General features: G+C 43.0%; 1 long non-coding RNA gene across 1 annotated transcript in view; it reads right to left on the minus strand.

Moving 5' to 3' along the window:
• Positions 1-15,397: 15,397 nt before the first annotated feature.
• LOC139437982 (uncharacterized) overlaps positions 15,398-27,203 on the minus strand; it is a 69,438-nt gene continuing 57,632 nt past the window's right edge. Inside the window, exon 3 of the long non-coding RNA XR_011647880.1 lies at positions 15,398-15,487. This is a non-coding gene — a long non-coding RNA (uncharacterized lncRNA). The remainder of the gene's footprint in view (positions 15,488-27,203) is intronic.

Here is a 27,203-nt window from a genome sequence, read left to right on the forward strand (position 1 = left end):
GCTTTGGAAGCTTGGGCAAAGCAGAGATAGGAAAACAAGCTCTAGCAGATATTCTTGATTGCCACATCCCAGCCCCAACCACAACCCAGGGCCGGTAACTGACTTGGTGTTGGCCAATGAGAGTGAAGGGGAAGTCACAGGGCAGGTGGGTCTTCTCAGAAAGCTGCCCCTTTGAGCCCTCATCCCTCTGTCTTTCCTCCTGCCCATGCAGAGACCTGAGCCTGGGGATGCAGTTGCCATATTGTAGCCATGTGAGCACCAGGAGGCAGGCGCCCTGCTCTTGAAGAGAAGGCAATTGAAGACAGTGGAAATGCAAAGGACTGCTGGTATCATGGAATCTCTGTCCCACCAAGCCTGTCATTATCCTACCCCCAGTCTCCTTCAGATGCAGGACAGCATTCCTCTCTGTCCAAATCTCTAATTGTTGGGTTTTCCATTGCCTTCAGCTGAATGATCCAAATAATACAGAAATTAAGAGCTTATTCTGTGCCTGACACTGTCTTGATTGCTGTATACAATTCATCTTGTTTAAAAGTAACAATTAGCTACTTAATAGGGACCAAAATTCTTGACTGCTCTGCAATTATTCCTTTAAACAGGCTTTAACTTCCACTTTTTTTCCAGACATAGAAGGGGCAGTGCCTGCCTGCACAGATCTCACAGACGATTACCAAATCATGACAGTCCCATAGAAGAAGCAGATACAGCAGGTGGACAGAGAACTTAGGAGATTCTCCCAAATCAGACTGAGATGGACAGAAAGTTCAGGAAGCTCTCTGGAGATGGTGACACCCAAACTTGGAATGGGAGTGTGTGTAAGACTGAGTTTCTACTTGAGCTGTGGGCAGCTTCTTTTGGAATGCGATAGCAACCACAGACCCTCTCTCTGGGAGAGAGGGGAAGGAAACTGTTCCCTGGACAATCGCAGAAGTGAGAGAACAAGAGAGAGCTAACCCCGATTACATGTCCACGCTGGGGAGGAAAAGCAAGGTGTCATCCACGACATGTCTGCATTGGCAAATGCATCACTGTGTGCAAAACTGACCATCTCTCTGTGTGCAAAACTCACCACCACAGCCGGGTATGAGCCAGGCAGACCTCAATGGAACAAGTGACCCCAGGTCATCCTCAGGAGAGCAGGGAGCTACCAGCCTGGCCCTAAGCCCCACCCCACCTCCAGGACCTTCTAAAGCAAGGAGAGATTTCCCTCATTAGTAACCCCACAACAATCTAGGATGTAGACTTTTCAATTTGCCCAGCCCTTGGGTGGGGCTCACTCCTTCAAAGAGTAAAGTTAACTAACAAGGAAGTATGGAGTGGAGGGTTGGGGTACTCTCAGTATGAATAAGAGATGCCTAATTCTGATCAAGGACCCCAGGAGCACAGCTTTGTCAGGCGTCAAATGATACCCACCTGGTGGGTCATTTAAAATATATCACTAATCCATTAGCATTTTAAGTCACTTTAAAAGTCTTAACTAGCCCTTGGATGGTTAAATAACACATTTCTGTGGCTTATTTATTACATGATGATAGAGGAGTCCCTTATAACCACCTTCACGTGGGTGACCATTGAGTAGAATGAAACATTTGATGGGAAGTCCAGGGACTTACTCTTTTAGAGATAAAGCAGTTTCTACCCACGATTAGGGCCCAGTGCCTATGGGATGGTTCTTAATTTTTTACCCTCCTACTTTTATGGTCTTATTATTTTGATACCTACATCATTCAAACGAATTGCTTTCCTTAACTACAAGCAAAACTGGATGCTTGCCAATGGAAACTAACCACAGTTTTAGAAAAACGTTGAAGATTTTTAATATGTTTATTACTGTAAAAATCAAACCTGAAATTATACTTTAGTTGAGCAAAATTATTTTTATTTCAAAATACCACAGAAATCAATATTTCCGATATAAAACTGAGAAAACTGCAAAGCTGTGACATGTGGTATTTTTGGAAGGAAAACTGTTATACCCATGACACAGACTTAGCCATGGACTTTAATTATTGTTGAAATCAGGTTTAACTTTTTTGTCTTTAACCAATGATTATTACTGAACCTTTAAAAGTAAAAGAAATAATTTAAAGATGTGTGTTGAATTTTGTACTGCTAGCTAGGTTACTGGATCACGTCAAGGTATTGTGGAAATGTACTTCCTGTTACACAGGACACATGTGCAGTAAAGAATAAAATAAGCAAAAGACTTTGAGAACCGTGAAGCAACCGTCTCCTGATAAGCAAGAATTTCTGAAATGGCGAGATATTCACGGTTCATGTGTGACAACTTTGTTTCTGCCAAGCAAGCAATTGACTTGAGATATTCATCACTGAGCCTCATGCAAAACAGCATCAGTCACTCTAAGGAGCTGGGGTGGGTTGGGAATGTGTCTGACTGACTGAGGATCCAGAGAGAAGTTCCAAGAACAACAGCAGGCTGAAAAGTCAGGAGGTAGGCTTTAATAAACTTCCTAGTTCAATGCTAAAGTTTTTAATAATTTACCATAACAATTTTCTACCATTTACCATTAACTAAATGCCAGGAAACTGGGACAAAGCCTTACAGATATTTATAAGATATATATAGTTAGGAGTAAACATAGATCTAGATCTTGGGAAGCAGACATGGCTCAACTGATAGAGTGCATCCACCGTATGGAGGGTCCAGGGTTCGATCACCAAGACCTCCTGACCTGTGTAGTAAGCTGGCCCTTGCGCAGTGCTGCGGCGCATAAAGAGTGCTCTGCTATGCCGGGGGGCCCCAGTGCAGGGATGCCCTATGTGCAAGGAGTGCGCACCCTTCATGAAAAAAGCGCAGCCTGCCCAGGAGTGGTGCCGCACACACAGACAACTGACACAGGAGGATGACACAACAACAAAAAAAGAGATGCAGTTTCCCAGTGCCCCTGATAATGCGAGCGGACACAGAACAACACACAGTAAATGGACATAGAGAGCAGACAACAGGGGGAAGGGGAGAGAAATAAATAAATCTTTTAAAAAAGATATAGATCTATGGGACTGTTAATCTTACATATCCCAGTGAAGTCAGGATTGTTGATCCTGTCTTAAAAGACAAACACACTGAGACACAGAGAACTTAAACTCCCTGTTGGAGCAATAATGGAAAAATAGGAATGCACTCAGTTTCCAACTGATTCCAAAGCTCAGGCTATTAATATATTTTATGTTTCTTATAGCTATCTTTAACAGGGGTCATTAAACTACTGCCCATGAGCCAAAATGAACCTGGCACCTGTTGTGTCAATAAAGTTTTATTGGAACATGGCCGTGCAGACTTGTTTACATACTGTCTATGGCTGCTTTCCAGCTGCAAAGAGAGTTGAGTAGTTACCACAGAGACCATATGGCCCACAAAGCCTAAAATATTTACTACCTGACCCATTACAGAGAACAGTTGCCAACTCCTGACTTTTCTAAATATTTAGCCCTGCTTGAGGGATTCCATGACATGAGACAGTTTCATGTGAATTCAGTTCGACTCAATACGTGAAAGAGATAAATGGTGGACTACATCATTCAAGTGATGAGCAGGGTCCTAAAATAAAGAACTGATAACACTCTCAGAAACACCCCAAGGTGGGCAGGACATTCTAGCATCCTCTAGCCGCTTTAAAAGTCATGGAGTCACAATCTTCTCTCCAGGATCCTTAATGAAGATATGAGTGGCATCGTCTCACAGTTTTATCATCTCAGGGCTTACATTTAGTTCTTTGACCCATTTTGAGTTATCGTGTATGGTATGACATAGGGGTCCAACTTAATTATTATCCCTTTCCTTGAAGCTGACCACATCCACCTGTGAATATAGTGCCTCACATCCCCGAGAGAGTACAGCAAACTGGTTCAGAGCTTGGACTCTGGAGCCAGACTGCCTGCTTCAAATCCTGGCTCTGCTGCTTACCAGTTTTGCCACCCTCGGCACAACTAGTGCCTTTCTGTGCCTCCATTTTCCATCTGTAAAATGGGCACTGTAATTATGCACACCTCATAGGGTTGCTATACGGTGTAAACGGCTCAGTGTACGTGACTTGTTAACAGCAGTGCCCAGTTTACAGTAAACACTCCCTAAGTGCAAGCTGTTAATATTCTTACTCCTAGGACCCTTGGGAGGATGAAGTAAGACTCTGGTTGTGAAATCACCTCATAGTGCCAGGTATGAAGTACGCTCCAAGGTGCTCAGTAATGCCGGCACTCTTCCCTTTCCAGCTCAAAGATTCCTTAGTGCACAGAATGGGATTTTTCATTTGGGGAAAAAATAAAATAAAACCACCACTGCCATACTTTAGGCGAGCAGGGGAACTTAAAGACCATCAAGTCTCACACTCCTAGGTATTCAAGCCACAGCCCTACTGGAATCCAAGAGGCAAAGACCTCACTCCTCCCTAAGCACCCCTCTTCCACCCAGCCTTTGACAGCTCAGATTCACCCAGTATGGGTTCCCAGGCCCCACTGCCATTGCTACCACTGCCTCTCATTTTTAGGAGTTCTTTGGATATACTCTAGCGATAAAAAACTAAACAATTCTTGGAAAAAAGAAATCAAGCGCTCTTTATGTTTTATAATACTGGGCCATATCCAAGACAGGGCCCAGTCTCACCCATGGAGCCCAAGCTTTGTATAGAGGGGTATTAAGAACCAATATGGGGAAGTGGACTTGGCTCAGTGAATAGGGCATCGGTCTACCACATGGAAGGTCCACGGTTGAAACCCCGGGCCTCCATGACCCGTGTGGAGCTGGCCCATGTGCAGTGCTGATGCGCGCAAGGAGTGCCCTGCCATGCAGGGATGTTCCCCGCGTAGGGGAGCCCCATGCGCTAGGAGTGCACCCCGTAAGGAAAGCCACCCAGCACGAAAGAACATGCAGCCTGCCCGGGAATGGTGCTGCAAACATGGAGAGCTGACGCAGCAAGATGACACAACAAGAAGAAACACAGATTCCTGTGCCACTGACAACAACAAAAGTGGACAAAAAGAGGAATATGCAGCAAATGGACACAGAACAGACAACTGGGGTGGGGGGGAAGGGGAGAGAAATAAATAAATCTTTAAAAAAAAAAGAACCAATACGGTGGGGAGCGGCTGTGGCTCCATCAGTTGGGCTCCCATCTACCATATGGAAGGCCCTGGGTTCGCGTCCCAGGGCATCCTTGTGAAGGCAGGCTCGCCCGCATGCCGCAGAGAGCTGCCTGGCCCGCAAGCGCCGTGGTGAGCTGACTCAGCAGGGTGACACAACAAAAAGGGAGACCAGTAAAAAGCACAGAAAAGTGTGCAACAAATAGACACAAAGAGCAGACAACAAGCAAGCCGTAAGGGGGAGAGGGAAATAAAATAAATACAGACACACAGAAGAATGCACAGCAAATGGACACAGAGAGCAGACAGCAAGCAAGCTGTGAGAAGGGGGTGGGGAAGGAACCAATATAGTAGCAGCATCACTAAACCACTTACCTGCCAATGTCAGGTGCAACTCAAAGCCACAGAGGCCATATTCACTGATGGCTCAGGAAGCAACATGAGCTGGTCAACTGAAGCAGGCTCAACCCTAAAGCATATAGGATTGTGGGGCATTAAAAGCAGCCACGGCAAAGGGACCAGGCTTGGGGCTAACCACCAATCATTTTCTGTACTAAAAACATCTGGAAGAACCTAGGGGATGCCAAGGTTGAGCTGGGGGTTGTGGAGAATGGCTGTCAAAGCGCGCCTCTCAACCTCCTGGGCTCAGACAGTGCCTCCTCTACTTCCTAGAGGGACCACTTTCATGACATCTTTGTCTTCATCCCAATAATGGGGACAGCTGAGGGGGAGGTAGACACCCGCCTACCTGCAAACACCATGCTGGGCACATAGTACACACTCACCAAAGGCTGGAGTACTGGTAATCAACCAAGGGTGATTTCACCCCCAAGAGGATGCTCGGCAATATATAAAGACATTTCTGATTGTCACAATTGAATGGTGCTTCTAGGATCTAGTGGATGGAGGCAAGGAAGGCTGCTAGACATTCCACTGGTGGGAAAGGGTGGGACATTAAATATATTTATAGCAACCCATTTCCTCTAAGAAAAAAGAACTTACATAGCAAAATACTAATATTTTGTTACATCTCAGTTGCGGGCATGTAGGTATCTGGTATGTTATTCTCTGTACTTTTTTGGTCTTTTAAGATTTATTTATTTTCCCCCCTTGCCCCACTCCTATATTTGCTGTCTGTGTACATTTGCTGTGTGATCTTCTGTATCCACTTCTCTTTTTATCTTCTCATTTTTCCCCTCTAGAATTCACAGGGATTCAATCCTGGGGACCTCTGATGTGAAGATAGGTTCCCTGTCAATTGCACCACCTCAGGTCATGGTCTCTGCTGTGCTTCACCTTCTTTCCTTTGTCTCTGTTTTGTTGCATCATCATCTTGCTACGTGACTCACTAGCACAGGAACTGGCTCACCGCATGGGCACTCAGTTCACCGCACCGCAATTGGCTCACCACGCAGGCACTCACGAGAGCTCTCTGCTCACCACGTGGGCACTGGCTCACCGCACAGGCATGCTTTCTCTTCTTCTTTTTCACCAGGAGGCCCCAGGGATTGAACCCAGGTCCTCCCATTCAGTGGTGGAAGCCCTATCACTTGAGCCACATCCGCTTCCCTCTCTGTACTTTTTATGTTTGAAATGTTTGTTTTAAATTTTTCATTAAAAAGTCCGAAATCACAAATCAAAGAGATGCCATAGGGAAGAGGACATGGCTCAAGCAACTGAGCTCCCACCTACCACACAGGAGGTCCCGGGTTTGATTTCCAGTGCCTCTTGGAGGAGACAAGCAAGACGGTGAGCTGACACAACAAAATGATGCAGCAAGGAGACACGAAGAGGAAAGACAATAAGAGACACAATAAAACAGGGAGCTGAGGTGGCTCAAGCAATTGAGCATCTCTCTCCCACATGGGAAGTCCCAGGTTTGGTTCCCGGTGCCTCCTAAAGACAAGACGAGAAGACACAGAGAGCAACAAATGGACATCGAGCAGACAGCGAGCACCAACAATGGGGCGGGGGGGAGGAATAAATAAATAAATCTTTAAAGAAAAATGAGACGCCATAATACAGGCACAGCCCTAGGACAAGGGACAAGGTTTACTGACTTGGCTCAGGCTCAGGCTTGAAGGAAAGGAAGTGGAGAAAGGCATCCAGGCAAAGGGTAGCACAAACAAAGCTGACAACATCAGGAACAGGGTAATGCATCTGGGAAGCCATAAAAGGTACTGTACAAGCAGCATCTGAGGGCACGTGGGAAAGCAGGGAGGCCTAGGAGGTTGCAGAGATGGGCTATAAAGTCATGTTAAGAATCTGGAAATTTTCCCATAGCCATGGTGGCTCCTGCCTGAAGGGTTTGGCGGAAGAACATCAAAATGAGATGTGTGTCTTAGCAAGACTACTCACCTAGCATTTAGCATGGGGACCAGCAAACTTTTCCTATAAAGGTCCAGAGAGGAAATATTTTGGGCTTTGTGGGTTTACACGGTCTTCCATAGTCACAACTCAGCTCTGCTGTTATGGCCGGAAAGCAGCCACAGACAACAGAAAAACAAATGAGCATGGCTAAGTGCCAACAAAACTTTATTTATGGACACTGAAACCCAAATTTCACATTCTCACATGTCACTAAATAGTACTTTAGTTATTTCCCAACCTTTTAAAAATGTGAAAGCCATTCTTCACTCATGGGCAGTAGGAAATGAGGCAGCAGGCAGGGCTTGACCCATAGGCTATGGTTTGCTGAGCCCTGCTTTCAAAGAAGAGGGGGATAAAGTGTGAACATGGGACTAGATGGGGTGACCAGAAGGAGCTTGCAAGCCAGAAAACTAAGTGCTCAGGAGGCACTGATAAAAGCAGAAGCAAACAGCATGGGATTCAAAAAATTTTACAGGGAGCAAATCAGCAGAATTTAGAGACAAGTACATATTGGACAGGGAGAGGCAGGGTCTGTACGTGACATGCACACAGGTTTCTTGGGAGGCTGCAAGGATGAGTTACTTCTATTAGATCAGGAAAGCCTAGAGGTAAAGGATAAAAAACTGGATTTTAGTCATCCTGAGTCTGAGGATCTGTGTGCCATGGGATGACAAAGTGGGCATGTTCCCTAGACAATGGGACAGATGGGTCTCCAGCTTAGGAAAGGATTTGAGCACACAGGCAGAAGAGCACAGCAGTTTCCTAGGGTGGCCATTAAAAGGTGTCACACACTGGGTGGTTTAAAACAACAGAAATGTTTTTTTCTACAATCTAGAATCAAGGTCTCATCGGAGCGGGCTTGTTCTGCTCTCTCTGGAGGCTTGGGGCCTCTTAGGCTCCAGTCCTTACCAGCAACCCTCAGTGTCCCTGGGCTTGTGGCCTGAACCTGAGCTCTGCCTCCATCTCCCCACGGTCACTTCCCTGTGTCTGGATTTCCCTCTTCTTGTATGGACACCAGCCATACTGGATCAGGGCCCACTCTAATCCAATTTGACCTCATCTTAATTAATCACATCTGCAAACACCCTATTTCCAAATACAGTCCCACTCACAGGTCCAGGGGTGAGGACGTTTAAGATCTGAACATGTCATTTTGGGAGGACACAATTCAACTCTGAACAAAGGGGAAGCCATAGAGAGGGAGGAATCACTTGGAGAGATGAGAAAACCACAGAAGGGCTGACATACATGAGAAGCAGAAGACTACAAAGGAGTAACAACAGAAGCAAGAGCCAGGCCCACTGGCTGTTCCATCAAAGGAGCCAAGGAAAGAAGGCATGTCAAGATGGAAGGTCAAGGAGACCCTCAGGAAGGCCAGCCGGCAGCAGGCCGAGCAAGTGGGCTGCTCTGGGCTTTTGCCAATCAGTGAACACGAAAGAGGCAATCAAGCAAGAAGCCCTGTCTCCTCCATGAGTCTTCATGCAGAAGGCAGGAAAAGGCTGTGGGTCTGTGGGCACAGTGAAAGCACATTGCATTCGTCTGGGTCCTCCAAGAGGCAAGCACCCAGATGGAATTAAATGGGCAAGGGTGGTTTTAGGGGAAACATCTGTGGGCAAGAAAATGGGGAGGAAACCCGGTTAGGCTGGGAGAGCCGTCAGAGTGCGATGCAACGCTGGCCCTGAGTGAAGGACAGAGGAAGGAAGGTGGCACAAGAGTCCCCGACGGCTGTGCGGTCTGAGGAAGGTTCGGCAAGGCCATGGGGGAATTCTCAAGCCAAAGCTGGCTGTATTCAGCCACTGGCTGGGCTTAATTTCTGAGAAGCTGGGCCCAGGTGCAAATGCAGCAATGGCCTCCAGAGCCAGCAGCCAGGGCCCACGCTCAACCACATTCCCTGTGGTTGGAGGACTAGGGCTTCAGTTTCACGGTCACCACACACATCAAATAGCCGGTACAGATTTCCCTCCATTGCTGGAGTCCTCAGCACTGAGAGACAGGAGGTCCTTGTTGTACTCTGGGATGACGGAGAAGAGCCAAGAAGGACCTGCGTGGCAACAACAAACTGGGACTGAAAAGACTACCAAGAAAGCCACGTCTGGAGAGGAAGCAAGCCTTAGTGTGTACTTGCCTAAGAAAATTAGATTTTATACCTTCATAGCTAAATGCCATGAAACTAACGTGATTATTTTTCTCTTGATAGACGTGAACAATAAACTTGGGGCTAAAATACCTTTCTAGTCAAATGCACACAATAAAATGAGAGGGAAAGATCTGCACCTGACTCTTCCCCGCTGATGTACTATCAGCCCCAGCTAAGCTAAAGGCCCATCTATCTACCACCCAAGCATTGTAAAGGAGCAAAGAAACTGACACCATGCACAGAATCTTCATCCTAAAGAAATCATTAGTTTCCAGAAGGGAGTTGTAATTCAAACGTTGAAAGTAGGAAATATCTGATGGCTTGTGATATTACAAGATTTTTTCCACTTGTGAAAAAAATAAAATTCTGTTGCTGTGTTTTATGTGCCAGATGAAAATTGGATCACCCAACAGAGCCTGTCTTACATTCTAGAAATTAATGTTTTGGGGAAAAGATTTTTCAACCCAAATCATAATGTGTGCCTCTATACAAGTGAGCTCTCTCTTCAATAATATTCAAAAAGCAAGTAGCAGCAGGAAAAAATTCTGTAGCTGAAAGAATAACCAGGCATATTTTATTACCAACAAATAACAGAAAAGTATATTTTGAGCAACAAACTTCCATTTGAAAGACCCAAATGCAACATGTCAAGAAACTATTATATGTAGGCAGAATTAAAAACAAAACCAAAAGCAAGATCCTTTTATCCTTTGCTTGATAAGAAGCCACTCAGTTCTTCTTTCCCCTTAGAAAAGGTGCAGAATTGGACTCACAGTCAGACTTCCATTACAACCTGCATTTATGTTTCAAAGCTCTGTTTCATCTTCCCCGTATCTTTCCTCCAAACAGAGTTCATTATGAAATTCTCCAGTCATCAGGAACCTATAAATAGCTTTTCCACTAAATAGACCATGGCTCCTTTCTCATTGCTGCTCCTCCCAGGGGCACTCCATGCATGCATCCAGCACCCTTTGCAGATAGAATTCCAAACTCCCATGCTCTCCAGTTCCCCAGAACCCTGTCTCCATGGAGCAGCTTTACCTGTGTCCTATTCCATAAGGGCCAAATCCCAGCTCCGTCATGGAATACTATCCTGCAAGCTCCACATAAGCCCCATGCAAACATCTTTGGTATGTTTTAAAGGGCCTTTTCCCCACCGTGGCCCCAGCCTTCTAACCTACAGGTATAATGGACCCATGTATCAGCATGGCTTATTGCCTTCCCTCTATTAGTGTGCAGATCCAGGAAGCTGGGGGTTCTCTATACCTTCTGTTCACTGATGTATACCAAGCATTACAGCCGTACGTGGAAATTCCTGGTAATAGGCACTCCATAAATACATGTTGAATTAATATGCATTAAATGTGTTGATGCTTTCCGTGTATGGTGACGTGTTTACTAGTATTGCTTACAATCAGAATATCTTTGTGCATTAATTCAGAAATTCTACACATAGCGAAGAAAGAAAAAAGGAGAAATAAAGGACCTGCTAATAAGATTTAGAAAACATATGATCCTCATTCCATGAAACATAACAATAGGTAACTAACCTAAAACAATCAAGGCCAGCTCTCAAAAGACAAATGGTCAGAATTTCAAGTCTTGTGCTACATTGGTAAGGAAGATATCTTTTATCAACTCACAGAAGGGCCCACTCACCCTGGCATGATCATACATCTCTGTTAAAGTCTAGGAAGCCAACTGCCCATTGGGTGGGGAAAAGAAATAAAAACTTTACTTGAATTAGTTCATGTTAATCCTCAAAAACATTCTAACAAGGTAATTGTTACACTGTATATATGAGAAAACTGACACTCAAAAAGTACAAGTGCACATCACCAAAAAAAAGATGAGGGCAAATGAACACAGGAAAAGACATTCAGCATCTTTAGTTATTAGGGAAGTGCAAATAGAATTCACAATGTGATACCAATATATGCCTATAAAATGGGTAAATTAAAAAAGTAAAATTAAAAAAAAGTAAAAAGGCAATACCATGTGCTAGCAAGGATGTGGAGCAACTGGAACTCTCACACCTTGTTGGACGGAGTGTACAAATAGCACAGCCACTTAGGAAAAGAGTTTGGCATTTTCTTATAAAATTAAACATTCACTTGCCATATAAATCCCGCTCCGAGGTACTTTCACAAGTGAAATGAAAATAAACATGCAGGGAAGCAGATCTGGCTCAATGGATAGAGCATCCGCCTACCACATGGGAGGTCCAGGGCTCAAACCCAGGGCCCCCTGACCCGTGTGGTGAGCTGGCCCACCTGCAGTGCTGATGTGCCCAAGGAGTGCCGTGTCATGCAGGAGTGACCCCGCGTAGAGGAGCCCCACACACAAGGAGTGCGGAGCTGTCCTGCATGAAAAAAAGTGCAGCCTGCCCAGGAGTGGCACCGCACACACAGAGAGCTGATGCAGCAAGATGATGCAACAAAAAAAGACACAGATTCCTGGTGCTGCTGACAAGAATACAAGCGGACACAGAATAATACACAGCAAATGGACACAGAGAGCAGACAACTGGGGGGGAGGGGAGAGAAATAAATAAAAAATAAATCTTAAAAAAAAAAGTGCACACAGAGGTTTGTACACAAACATGTACAGTGACTTTACGCGTAATCACTGAAACCTAGACACAACCCAGTGTCCTTCAATTGCTGATGAGTAGTTACAAAAACTTGAGAAATCTGAGTTAGTACATCCTTTCCTTGGACTGTCCAGTTAAAAGGAAGAGCCTGCTAATGCAGGCATCAACAAATTCATCCTTCACAGACAGGTAAGTCAGGTGAAAGTTGCCAAAGGCAAAAGCCTCAGGCCAGACAATTTCTTTCAAATGCAATTTTAGAAAAGACAAAATAAACTGGCATCAGATCAGTGTTACAGGAGCTAGGGTGAGTGGGGGTGACTACGAAGGAACCAGAGGGAATACTGGGGGGTGATGAACTGTTCTGTGTCATGGTAACAAATGACGATAAGCATTTGTCAAAACCCATCAAACGGTATCCTTAAAATGTGTGCATTTTACTCTATGTTGATTATATATCATTAAAGCCAAGTATAAAAAAAAATCAACCAATATAAATAACAGAAATATAAGTGCCTTGTCATAGGTCATAGGACTAGTTAATGGTAAAGCTGGAGTTTGTTCTGCTCTCACTCAAATTACTTAAGCTGACAGTCCACAAAATATTTACTTATTTATTTACAAATTGCCTAAAAGTACTAATATCATTAACAAGTATCTCAAGACACAAATCTATACATATAGAAAGATTTATCATTTGTGAACTTGGACATAAAACCATATTTCAAACAGTCTTCCTGATAACTTTGAAATGTTTTTATTTTGGTCAACTTCACGTCAGACCTGATAAGCTCAACATTGTACCTCACAGTATGGTAGACAAAGAACTTAGATCAGGAATATCAATGGCAGCTGCTTTCCTGCAGTTCCCCTCTAGTATTGCTCTTGCCTTCAAATGGTTGTGCCTTTCCAGAAATCTTTATAAGCCACTAGTGTGTGGTGCAAGGATTCCTTTTACATAAACTCAGTGGCATCATGTCTAGAGTCCCTTAAACACTGTGCGTACACTGCAATACATCCCTGGACTATAGAGGCCAAGAGGAAGTCACACTCTCTACTTAGCGTAACTCTCAACCTACTTCTGATTTAAGACAAGCAGTGCTTTACTTGGGTGTGGGCACCAGTATTGGTCTGTATATCCATAATGCTGAAGACTTTCTTATACTGACATTTTTTAATCTTAAAAACGTAAGTACTAATATTTTCTTCCCACACTTGAGGAATCATCTTAAAATCCCCTAGATTACATGCACTTACTTTGGAGATCTCTGCTCTGCTTGACTTCCTCTCCCTAATGTAATGAAAGATCTTTAGGGATCAATTTCTTTGCAAATATTAAACATCTTATTTGACCCACCAGATCAGATGTGCATTGTTGGTCACCCTTTTCCAGTTTATCTTCCCATTTCTTGAAAGCCGAATTTTTTTCTGCAACAGTCATTCTAGAACATTTCTTCCACAGTGACATTTCTAAGACATTTCCTCAAGATCGACATTTAGAATATGTCAGGATAAGTTTTTTAAGGGCTCCCAGAAACAAATGTGAAAAGTCCCCAGACCTCTTGAAGGTTGCTGAAGTCCTCAATTCCCTTTCAAGGCTGGCAGATTTTCCATTTCCCTTCCTAGGCTTGCTCCCTCCTTTTGGTCCAATGCCCTTCATTGTGTTGGGCTCAATGAAGCTTAGTGACTCACTGACAGTTATCTCCTGAATCAGGTTCTGTTTGACACTTTCTATTGCTGTGCTTGGACCTTTAGTATATCTGTCTGATTTCTAAGATGTTTTGTTGTAACCCTGAACCTATAACCATAAAACAGTTTCTCAAGCCCATCACCACTGACATTTGGAACCAGATCATTCTTTGTGGTGGGGGCTATCCTATGCATTGTAGGATGTTTAGCAGCCTCTCCGGTCTCTGCAGACTAGATTCAGGTGGCACCCCGCCCCCCAAGATGTGACAACCAAAACTGTGTCTGAACATTGCCACATATTCTCTAGGAGGCATAATGGCCCTAAGAACACCTGTTATAAAATGGCCCACTCCATTTAAAAGAGAGACCTGAGGTCATGGGTTCTTAACCAGGAGCTGACAGATCAAAGATTTCAGGGGGTCCGTGAGCTCGAATTGAAAAAAATCAACTTACTATCTTCATTTTCTCTGACCTCTAACTGACATCAAGCATCTCCTTCACTTATGAATGTATGCAATAAATTACAGTAGTATTCATTTTATATCACATGACCACCGTTTGCAGATCTCAAAAAATCACTTACACTCATCCATACTTCAAAATTACAGTAGCTGTTAGACCCGCCACTTGAGGGTCAGAAAACTACCTGCCACTACATTCTGAGAAGGTATCTGGAACAAAAAAGGTTAAGAACCCTTGTTCTAATGCCTCATTCCCCAGGTTCTTCAGAAGATAACATATATGCAAATATGCAAAGGTATTTGCTAATAACCCCTGCAATGCCTACATTTGTCCACAACTACAAGGTGTCATACCCAGAAAGTTCTATAAGGTTCCTCGCAGAGAAATGTCTTGCCCAGAAAGCACACCACAGAGAAGACCCATTCAAGACACACCATTGCCATACCCATATAAGTTCAATGGAAGCATTCTCATACTAATATTGCTCCACCTAAGCAGGAAAAACCACCTCTCAATTGCATATATAATTGCATATATGATTAATTCATTACTCCTGAAAAACAGTGGTTAACACTGATTAGAACCTAATTTTGTGCTAGATGTTTCCATATGTACATTCTTTCTCAAAACACCCAATCAAGCTAGTTATTAATGTGCAAGTAAAACCCAGAAGTTGGCGATAGAGCCAGGATTCAAGACACGTAATAAAGGATTACTTTCAAGAGCATAAACATTATGAGTACAATTTATTTTTTAAGACTTTCATTAAGTCTGACTCTGACAGTGTCCACAGTTTAAAAAAAAAAACCAACTAGGCAAATCCATAAGCATAAGTGGGCCCATGCCTGCCCTTTCACTTTGTGTGGAACCTAGAAGGAAATGTCTTCCACCACAGCTGTCTTAGTTTACCAGGCTTGCGATAACATATTACCACAGACTAATTGGCTTAAACAATAGGCATTTATCGTCTCACAGCTTTTGGAGGTTAGAAGTCCAAACTCCAGGTGTCGGCAGGATCATGCTTTCCCTGAAATTTGTAACATTCTGATGGTGACTTGCCAGCAACCCATAACTCAATCTTCGCCAGTGTCATGTGGCCATGTCTCCTTCTGTCCCCTGCTGGCTGTCCAAATATCCTCTGCCTATAAGGACACAGTCAGAGTAGATTAGGGCCACACTCACTCAGGCTGGTCTCAATGTAATTAACAAATGAGTTCACATCCATCCACAGACCCAGGGGGTAGGACTTGAACATGCTGTTGAGGCAGACATGATTCAAAACATCACACCAGTCTACAAGAAACTCCATTCTAACTTGTAACCAGTCTACAAGTTAGCATAAAAATAGCTCTCTCTGCCCTGCAGGGTCTCAAAAGATGCCTCTCTTTTTTGTGAGAATTCTACTTACTCCGTTATTCCTCTTTGTCCTTAGAGAGACAAGTGGAAAGCAATCTATCAAATTCCATGAGAGTCCTAAAGCCAAGAACTCCGTGTTGTCATGGTTCAATAAATAACCATGCTTTTATCTCCAAAATAACCTTGTAAGACTGAATGCTACACATGTTCTACAAAATGTTTAAGAATGGCCACATGGAGCGGTGAGCAGATCAAAAACAGAAGGCCACGGGTTTATCTGTTGAGACCCTTTGAGTCTGACCATGAGACCCAACTTCCACCCAGGGGACCCACATCTATAAACAGCACTGGCTAGAATGTTCTCATTCAGGCGCTCCTTATGGAGAAGACCACTTCACGACACGCCATTAACACAGCAGACAAAGGTCCAACCAAAACAAATGCCTTGTGTAAGCAGCCGCCAATATAAAGTCTTTTTCCTTGAGAGGGTAGTTTACAATGACAGGCGGGAAACCAGATCCCCACCTGAGTGTCCCAGGAGAGGGTCCAGTAGTAGCAAACCCTCCAAGAGGGTCAAAATTGCCTGTTATTTTTTAAACCTGAAACAAAATAATTCCAGACCCCTCAGCCCCACGACACTGCGATCTGTCAGATAAGTAATACACATGGAGTTGATTCAAACAATCCACCCGAGAAGGGGGTTTCACAAAGTTGGCAGCTTCTAATTTCCATATGGAAAGAATTTCTGGGACTCCGGTAGAGATGGAAGAAGAGGGGAGGAGGTCTGGGAGCCCATGTTCAGGACTCGAGCGCCCAGTCCTACTCGTCAGCAAGCAGTCTGTGCAGTGCTCAGAGAAGCCCTCAGGCAAGCTTGCTTTCCCTGTATAGGCAGCTGAATGCAGGGCTTAGGGTTCTCATTCAATGTGAACGGGTGGTTTCCTGCTGCTGTTGTTTAGCCTTTCCCAAATCTCAGAGGAATTAATCCTTTGTTTTTGAGCTCTGGTATTTGGAAAAGCCATCACCATTAACAGACTGACTTGGAGCTACCTGTGGAATTTCATCTCTCCCACAGGCAGGAAAATTCTGACCTGACATCTGTTTTCCAGTAAGATCTTGTTTCTACACAACTGGATACTCATTGTGTTGCTCCAGAAGTTGGAAGGTCAAATGATAGAACCAAGGCTGTGCACAAAGCAAAGCTTCCTTTTAACTGTCTGGATTATTTCACAAGTAAATGAGTTCCAGGAAACCTGAAGAAAAAGAATGGGATCCCTGCAGAGACCCCAAGCTCATGGGTTTGATTTGATTGGAAAATGCTTCTAAGTAGAGCATTACTCACATGGTCTTCTTTGGAGTTTAGATATTACTGTAAAAGTTTACAGCTCATTGCAGCAATCACCAGCCTTGCCTTTTTCATTGCCATTGCCAAACCTGTCTACAAAAAGCAGATGCTATCTAAACCAAGGCTACTCAAAAGCTTGGCACAGGGACCAGCACTATCATCTCCCAGGAGCTTGAGAAATGCAGGCTCTCCCTACTCTACCCCTGACAAAATGAATGAGAAACTCATTTTAACAAGTGCCCCAAGTGATGCGTAAGCACATTTACATTTGAGAAGCACTGATTTAAATGAAGGGTCCTGGGGCCAAATCTGGCTGCTGTTTTTGTAAATAAAGTTTTATTGGAACACTGCCATATCCAGTCATTTACACTTCATCTGTGACTGCTTACAGGCTATGACCACAGAGTTGAGAAACTGCAACAGACACTGAATGGTCCTCAAAGCAGAAAATGAGCACTATCCGGCCTTTTCCGAGAAAAGCTTCTAGACCCCCTGATCTAAACCTTTAATCTACTGAGGGGAGAGCTAAAAACCTAAACCTGCTAAAACATATGGCAGGAGGGTAGGGTGATGACACGGTAGGCAGTCTTGCACAGACTAATACAAGATCTGCTTGGCCACAGAGAAAATAAAAATCACAAGGAAAATTTCAAGACATCGCACGAGTCATTCTTTCTGACCCCCAGCACCACTTTCAACCCTAAGGATGTCGCAAACACAGTATCTGTCCTGGTGGAACCTGGCTGCCTGGGTACCCTTGAACCAATGTGGCACCATCTGTGTAATTCCTTCACACAGAAGCACACATTGTTTACACAAAGCTCTGCTGATTTAACCCGTATGGGAAACAGTTCAACAGAAACTCCAAGTCAGACGGCACGTGGAAAGCTTACTGCTGCTGTTGCTGCTGCTGCTGCTGCTAGAAGGGAAGAGAGGGGCAAGGAATAGCCATTTGTAGGAGGCTTGATGGTCAAACTGAAAGATATTCTTTGCCAAATATTGCCCCACTTCTCTCTCCCTCTTTGTCTTTCTCCCTCGCTCTTTCTCTTTCTCCCTCTCCATTCCTCTCCTTTTCCCTGCCTTCCCTGTGCTCAACAGTTAATGTAAAAGCCTACTACCTGCCATACCTGAACTGCAAGAACCCTGGCAAGATGCCACCTCTGCTTTTGGCAGAAATGAAGAGACTGTGGATGAGATCCCCACCCCTACCTCCCACCTCACTCTCAGGGGAGAAATCAGGCCAAGCAGAAACACATACTTCTGGTTTAAGAAGTCACTGAAAGGGAAAAAAGGGGCAGTGGTCCAAAGGAGATGATCCTGACCACACTGGGCTGAGCCATTCCCAGAGCCACAACCCAGACTCTTCCAGGGCCCTGGCTGCTCGACACCACACCCTGCAGTTTCCCCTGAGAGATCAAGCTGCGGTGACGCTACCACGTGGGGCTGCTTGCCCATTTGCTTACATGATTGCTCAGGAAGTCAGTACTAACCAACTGGAGACATCCACCCTATTGCGTGGGTTTAAAAAAAAAAAAAAAAATCACTGCTTTAAAAAAAAAAAAAAAAAACTCTGCAGGTTGCAGAGTCACGAGATTCACTCACCCCACAACTTGGTTGAGCAGAATAAGTACTCTATGACTGCCCATACATGATTTTGCCTTCCTCCCAAGAAAAGTCCTCCACCTCTCATACCCACAGATGGGCAAGAAAAAACAGTGAACTTCATGTCCAATCTACATCAAAGCTTAATCTTAACTAACAAAGTAGACCAACTTCAATTATTTTCCCAGAGGGCCAGTCTTACCATGGATAAAATGTGTTACTACAAACAAGCACAACCAAATCCACTGGTTGATTATTGGATTTTCTCAAATGAGTGTGAGTCCTTTACCTAAGAATAGCTGGACAGGTAAATTATTAGTTGCTGGAAATATAAAAATATAATAAGGATCTTTCCATCATTTATTAATACGCAAATAATTTCTTTGGGGGAGGGGCTGGAGATGGAGTTGCTAAAAGATACTGTGATCTGAGAAAAGGAGACTGAACCTCCATCACTGTTAGGGAAAGAAAAGACCAGGAGAGGCTGGAGAGCATGTAGTGTGGACACAGTACCTGCCCTCTTTGCCTGGAGCAAATCCTGTATCAGCTATTGGCAGTAGTGCACTTATCATAGAAAACTGAATTCAGAGCCTGGAAAGATGTAAGATAAAATCTTCACACACTTTAAACAGACACTCTTTTTCAGACCTTGTATCTGGAATCCTTCTATATCAAAAGCCCTCCTTGTCAAATGATACTCTGGATGCATGGCAAATTGTTTTGGGGGAAAAAAAAATTATAGTTGATTTGCACAAGTTCAAATATGCCAGTAATAAGTCAAAGAGCCTGGCTTTTGGAGAGCTGGAGAGAGAGGGGTCAGGAAGGAAAATCATAAAACTAAACAAAGCACTGCTATAGAAATTTATATGGCTCACTCCACCACCTATAAATGAGAGTTCAAAATAGAAATGCTTACTCCCTAACAACAGTTATTATAACAAGAGGTGTCTAATCCACGAGCTTGCTGGATACCATTATTCAGCATGCTGTATATTTTTACATGATAGATTTGAAACATCCACTGTTTTTCTTTGCTGCTTCCTCCTACACACCAGATACTTGAAAACAAATCTCATTTAGATAATGTTTCATCTAGGGGCAGCTGAGCTGCTCACAATAAGGCAGATGTAGAGGATGGCATTTCAAACAGTAGCATTAAAAAGCACAGTGCTAACTACCTGTAACTGGGAAAACAAGGCAGAGATTCATGGCCGGTCTATGTGCCTGCAGGACTGTGCAGAAAGGTCCTTCTGCTAGCCAGGGAAGACGTGGACAAAGCTCCTCCCGGCCGACACAGAGCACAGCCCCAGGTACCAGCGGCAGCCGGGCCTGGAGAAGAAGCCCAGCCAAGTGGCAGGAATTTCATTGGCATGCATGCTAGGAATGTGAAGTGGGTGAAGACTACATGCACACTCAAGTCCAGCTATAGTGCAAAACTGGACAACTCGAACACGCGTGGTAGAAATTCCCACCTAGGGCAGAAAGTCAAAATGTGTGATCCTTTCCAAAACACAGTACCTGGCATTCCAAGGGGCCAAAAAACAAACTCACAAAGACAGAAAGCAAAAACCTTTAGTTTCTTAGTCCAACTTTCCTTTACCTTTTTTTATGATTTTCATTTAATGGTACTCTCTTCTTTAAAGAAATAATTAGTCACAAAACGTCTTATACTTCATAACTGTTTAAAAGAAAAGAGACTGTCCAAATAGATTTTGGCCCTCATAAATTTTGTCTCTTCTCAAAATCAATTTACCATACTTCAAGAAAAAGTATATTTTTTCAAATTTTAATAGAATTTGATCACATTATATATATTTGTATATCTAGAAACATGTGATGCATCCCTAAAACTATCAAGAATGTTATTCCTTTTTAAAATAGAATTAAGCAATCTTCCCACATGGTTAATTTTCTCGAGGTGTTTCCTTGCCTGACTACAGAATTTTAAACAAATATTCATTCTACAAGAAAACTCTAGATGAAATTTAAAGCAAAATAAAATTAACAAACTTTAACATCAACAGTTAATGCAGAGATGGGCAAAAAATAATGCCATGAGATACAAATCAAGAAGAATGCTTAAATTCTCATTAAAAAGGAGCTGCATATTTTATTTTAATTGTGGTAGCACACATATATGTATATAAAGCACAAAATTTCCCATGTTAACCATTTTTAAGTGTACAATTCTATGGTATCAACCGCATTCACAATGTTGCGCTACCCTCACCACCATCCCTTACCAAGACTTCTTCATCACCCCAAACAGAAACTCTGCACCCATTATGCAAGTAATTATATTCTTGATATTTCTCAAAAATTCTATCCCATTATACTCTATTTTAGAATATGTATACAACTCCATTGAGCATCATATGATTTCATTTGTGTATCTCATGACTGAGAAATATATTATTTTCTAAGTTTAGTACGGTAAGCCTAAGAAAGGTCAGAAGAATAACTCTCCTCTAGGAATGGATCCATTTATAAAGACCAAAATCCCTGTATACAGTTGTAATGGTTAGTTTCATGTGTCAACTTGGCTAGGTTATGGTATCCAAGTGTTTTGTAAGCAAGCACTGGCCTGATGGTTACTGGGAGTGTATTTTGTAAACAGATTTATATCATTAGCCAACTGACTGCATCTACAGCTTACTGTATCTATAATCCACAAAGGAGACTGCCTTGGCAATGAGATGAGTTTCCTTATCCAATTAGCTGAAGGCTGAAAAGCCAACCCTGAGGAGAACAACCAGCAAGATGGCGGTGGAGTAAAGAGCTCCTAGAGTCAGCTCCTGCTAAAGGGCAGTTGGTAAACACCCGGAGCTATCTGGAGCTAGCTGAAGCACCTGTTTGGGGGCTCCAGGAGGCCAGAAGAGCAGCCTGCCACATACTTGGAGGAATGGAAGGAGGAGACTGCCCATCTGCAGAGAAGAGCTTTCCACACCATGGAGGCCAGTGTCCATCTTCCACTAGAGGCACAAACTGCCTTGGGAGCTGTTCCGTGGATGAAACTGAAAAGTTAACTTCCCAAAAACAGGGGAGGAAGAGATGGTTGGGCACCAACTTCAGCTACTGATGAGTAAATTCAGCAGGCTAAAGTATAATCCTAAGAACAGCTAAAGTTTGAGCCTGTCCAAGACAGAAAGAGGCCAGTATCCACCATCTTAACTCTACACTTGGCACAAGGGTAAGCAAAGTGGACTGAAAATCACAGTGCTGTTGGGGACCAGCTTCCTTCCATCCAGATCAGATTGCCGCTCTAGCCTAGGCCCAAGTCCCACCTCCAGCAGGGAGGAAGCTGCACCAGCCTCTCCAGGAACACACTGGCCAAGCCATGGAAGCTGGTGATTATTCTACTTGGGTGGCGCAAGCTGCCCCAGGAGCTGTTCTGTGGCTAGAATAGGAAGCTCCATTCCCCAGGAACAGAGGAGGAGGAGACAGTTGGCAACAGATTTCGGCTGACTGGTGGACTCAGCTGGCTAAGATATAACCCTGGGAAAACTGGGATGTGAATCTGTCCAGACGGAAGGGAGGCCAGTGGCAGCCATTTTGACTCTGACCCCAGTATAAGGGGAAGTCAGGCTGACTGAAAATCACAGTGCTGGTAGAAACCAGTTTCTTTCACCCAGATCGGCCTGCAGGCCTAGACTAGGCTTCACCCCACCTCTGGCAGGGAGGAGGCTGGCAGACCCTGCACCAGCCTATCCAGGTAACTGTAGGTACCTTTGGCTGGCACAGATTGAATAATTGGAAGTCTACCAAGGGAACTGTGGTCATCTTGGACCCGCACTGCACAGACTGCTGCCCACACTGGCAGCTCCATTCCTACCCCAGGCAGGGGAGGGAGGGGAATGAAGCTTTATCAGTCTCACTGGGTAACTACAGTCTAGATCTGTACAACTTGGATTATTCCACATATCTGTGACTCTGTACCTACCCCTGGCAAAGGAGAAACATGGAAGAAGCTTCATTGGTCCCTGGGGCAGTAAGGGCAGCTTGAGCCTCCACAGCTTATAGCACCAATTACATCCTTGGCTCCAACTGCACAACCAGCAAGGGTGAAAGGGCAGGAAGCCCTAAAGAGAAAAATTGCACCCAGAATAAATACTCTAGTAAGCAGATGCCAAGATACCCATAAAAAATTATAATCCACACCAAGAAACAGGAAGATATGGCCTAAAGGAACAAGATAAGCCTTTAGGTGACATAAAGGAGTAGAGATAACTAATCACAGATGTTAAAACAAATCTCCTTAAATAAATTCAATGAGAAGGCTAAAGAGATTAAGGATATTAAGACAGCACTGGATGAGCACAAAGAAGAATTTGAAAGCATATATAGAAAAATAGCACATCTTATGGGAATGAAAGGTGCAATAAATGAAATTTTAAAATATTGGAATCATATAATTGCAGATGTGAGGAGGCAAAAGAAAGGAATGGTGAAGCTTGAAGAAATGGCCTCTGAAAGTGAACATACAAAAGAACAGATGAAGAAAAGAATGGAAAAAATTGAAGGTCTCAGGGAACTAAATGACAGCAAAAGGCATGCAAACATACATGTCATGGGTGTCCCAGAAGGAGAAGAGAAGGGAAAAGGGGCAGAAGGAATATCTTAAGAATTAATGGTAGAGGGGAAACGGACTTTGGCCCAGTGGTTAGGGCGTCCGTCTACCATATGGGAGGTCCGCGGTTCAGACCCCAGGCCTCCTTGACCCGTGTGGAGCTGGCCCATGCGTAGTGCTGATGCGCGCAAGGAGTGCCGTGCCACGCAAGGGTGTCCCCCGCGTGGGGGAGCCCCACGCGCAAGGAGTGCGCCTGTGAGGAAAGCCGCCCAGCGTGAAAAGAAAGAGCAGCCTGCCCAGGAATGGCGCCGCCCACACTTCCCGTGCCGCTGACGACAACAGAAGTGGACAACAGAAGCCGACAAAGAAACAAGACGCAGCAAATCGACACCAAGAACAGACAAGCGGGGGAGGGGGGGAGATTAAATAAAATAAATAAATCTTTAAAAAAAAAAAAAAAAAAAAGAATTAATGGTAGAAAATTTCCCAACCCTATTGAAGGACATAGATATCCATAACTAAGAAGCACAACATACTCCCATTTGAAAAATTCCAAATAGATCAACTCTGAGACACATACTCATCAGAATGTCAAATGCCAAAGACAAAGAGAGAATTCTCTGGGGGCAGCAAGACAAAAGCAATGCATAACATATAAGGGATACCCAATAAGATTAAGTGCTGATTTCTCACTAGAAAACACGGAGGCAAGACAACAGTGGTCTGATACATTTAAGATACACTACAAGAGAAAAACTTCCAGCCAAGAATCTTATATCCAGCAAGACTGTCTTTCAAAAATGAAGGCAAAATTAGAATATTCACAGATAAACAGAAACTGAGAGAATTTCTAAGCAAGAGACTAGATTTTCAGGAAATACTAAAGGGTTAGAGTCTGAAAAGAAAAGACAGGAGAGAGAGGCCTGGAAGAGAGTCAGAAATGAAGATGATATCAATAAAACTAAAAGTGTCAAAAAGAGTGGTGAAAATAAAATATGACAAACTCCTACACTCTGATTTATTGGACTTAACCCCACTCAGCTAACATGGAGTTGAAGAATGTCAACCACCACACCATGGAGCCTAGAGTGCCTACAACTGAAAGCAGGAGGACTGCATCCAGTATCCATGTGGAATCTAAGCCTCCTTGACATAGATGTGCAATGGACACAACCAATCCAAGGTCCACAGAGAAAATGTGGCATTGGTGTGGGAAAAGTGGCCATGGTGGCCGCTGGGTGCGGGGAATGGGAAGAAGAAATGAGATGTGGAAGCGTTTTCGGGACTTGGAGTTGTCCTGGGTGGTGCTTCAGGGACAATTACCGGACACTGTAGATCCTCCCAGGGCCCACTGGATGGAACATGGGAGAATATGGGCTATGATGTGGACCACTGACCATGAGGTGCAGCGATGCCCAGAGATATACTTACCAAATGCAATGGATATGTCATGATGATGGGAGAGAGTGTTGCTGTCGGGGGAGTGGGGCGGTGGGGGCGGTGGGGTTGAATGTGACCTCATATTTTTTGAATGTAATATTTTTTAAAAATGAATTAAAAATTTTTTTTAAAAATTAAAAAAAAATAAAATACGACAGATAAACTCAAATAGGAATAAACTTAACCAATGATGTAAAGCACTTGTAGTCAGAAAACTGCAACTCAATGTTAAAAGAAATCAAAGAAGGCCTAGAAACTGGAAGAATATTCCATGCTCATGGATTGGAAGACTAAAAACATTTAGGTGTCAATTCTACTCAAATTGATATACAGATTCAATGCAATCCCAATAAAAATTCTACCAACATTTTTTTAAAAACTGAAACATGATAATCAAATTTATTTGGAAAAGTAAAGGGTCCTGAACAGCCAGAAACATCACAAAAAGGAGAAGCAAACTCTCATCTTCAGACTTTAAATCATATCCCTAGCTACAGTGGTAAAAACAGCATGGTACTTCATAAAGACAGACATAGAGACCAATGAAACCAAACTGTTGTTTCAGAAACAGACCCTCACATGTATATATGGTCAAGTGATTTTTGACTAGCCTGTCAAACCCACACAGCTCAGGCAGAACAGTCCATTCAACAAATGGTGCTGAAAGAACTGGATATCCATAGCTGAAAGAGGGAAAGAGGATCCCTATCTCACACCTTATCCAAAAATTAACTCAAAATGGATCAAAAACCTAAAAATAAAAAAACCATAAAACTTCTAGAAGAAATTGTAGGAAAATAGCTTCAAGACCTGGTGGTAGGTGGTGGATTCTTAAAGGAGATAAGAGGAGGACTGAGATAGACTACTCCTGTTTAATGTATGTCAAAGTTTTAATTAGCTTTATGTAGAAGTGTGGAAATGTATAGAGTGGATGGGAACAAATAGTGAGTAACAGCTAGTTTATAAATGGGATGTGGCTGAAATGGTAGTCTAGGTATGTAATGCCAACTGACAGAATGCTAGCTAATAATCTAGGAACTGAACAGTACAGTAAACCAAGAGGTAGATGAGAATTATAGTTGATGGTACAAATGCAAGAGTGTCCATTGTGAGCAAGAGCAAATGTACATCACTACTGCAAAGTGTTGGGATGTGGAGAAGCATAGGAAAAATACAATTGGAGTGACGTATAGACTGTGGTTAGCAGTGTTAATATAATATTCTTGCATCTATGCCAAAGATGTACTGTGTTGATAATGGGGCAGTATGGAAAATGTGAGCCAAACATACACTATGGATGTGGTAACAATCAGATGATAATATCTGTAACAAACATTCCACCACAATGTGCTGTGTTGATAGTTTGGGAATTCTGCACATGTACATGATTTTAAAATTTACAACTTCTGTCATAAAAATATATTTTAAAAATAATAATAGGGTGGGTTGGGGGGAAAACACACCAAATATAAGATAAGGACTATAATTGGTAGTAAGATTTTAATAATATTCTTTAATAATTTGTAACAAACGTCTCACAACAATGCAAGGTGTTGGTGGGGGTTGATGTATGGGACCCCTGTATGATGTTATGCATATATGCTTTGTAAGTTCACAACTTTTACTATACACTTATTGTCTATGTATGTTCATATATAAATGATAATACTATAGTGTGTTGGGGGAAATACTTTGTTTAGCAGTAATATTTTGACAATGCTGTTTAATCATTAGTTAAAAAGGTTTAACAACAATGCAAGGTATTGGTGGTTAAGGTGAGTTATGAGAGTCCTATATGATGTTACATAGGTTTGTTTTGTAAGTCCACAGCTATTACTATACACTTACTGTTTACGTATGTTTATGTATGAGTGATATACTTCAATAAATTAATTAAAAAAAAAAAAAAGCTAACCCTGAGGAATTCAGCACTGAGAAAGAAGATTTCTATCTTGACTCCAGACAGCCAGCTTCTCCTGGGGAATTCATCACCTTTCACTGAATTTCCAACCTGTGTCCCCCAGACAGAATTCAGACTTGCCAGTTCCCATGACCTCGTGGTAGAAATAATATTCCTACCAATATTATTTAGTCTCTTTAACATTTACATACACATGTAGACCCACACTCACACACACATGAATGTATCTTCTGTCAGTTCTGTTTCCCCAGAGAACTCTATTACAGCAGTTATACCCCACACTGTAAAATATGTCAGAAATTTTTCTGGAGTGGTTTCTTTTTCTTGTAGGGTTTAGAATTCTAACTTGAAAGACAGCTTTTCTTCCTCAGTGGGTTTGGTTACTCTGTAAAGGCACTCAACTAACTTAACATCGTCACAAATATATGGCATATATAAACTCACAACTTCTCTAATAAACAAGCTAAAATAAAAAAGATGGAGAGAGGAAATGGACGTATATTGCCACCCAGCTCAAATACTGTACATAAAATGGCATATTTTTGGATGGCAGAATTTAGTAAATAAGTCATTGGTGTATATTATAAACACTAGAGCAACCAACAAAAATGTTTTAAAACACCCAACTAA

The sequence above is a fragment of the Dasypus novemcinctus genome, chromosome X (assembly GCF_030445035.2).
Source record: "Dasypus novemcinctus isolate mDasNov1 chromosome X, mDasNov1.1.hap2, whole genome shotgun sequence".
In the NCBI taxonomy this organism is placed as follows: Eukaryota; Metazoa; Chordata; class Mammalia; order Cingulata; family Dasypodidae; genus Dasypus; species Dasypus novemcinctus.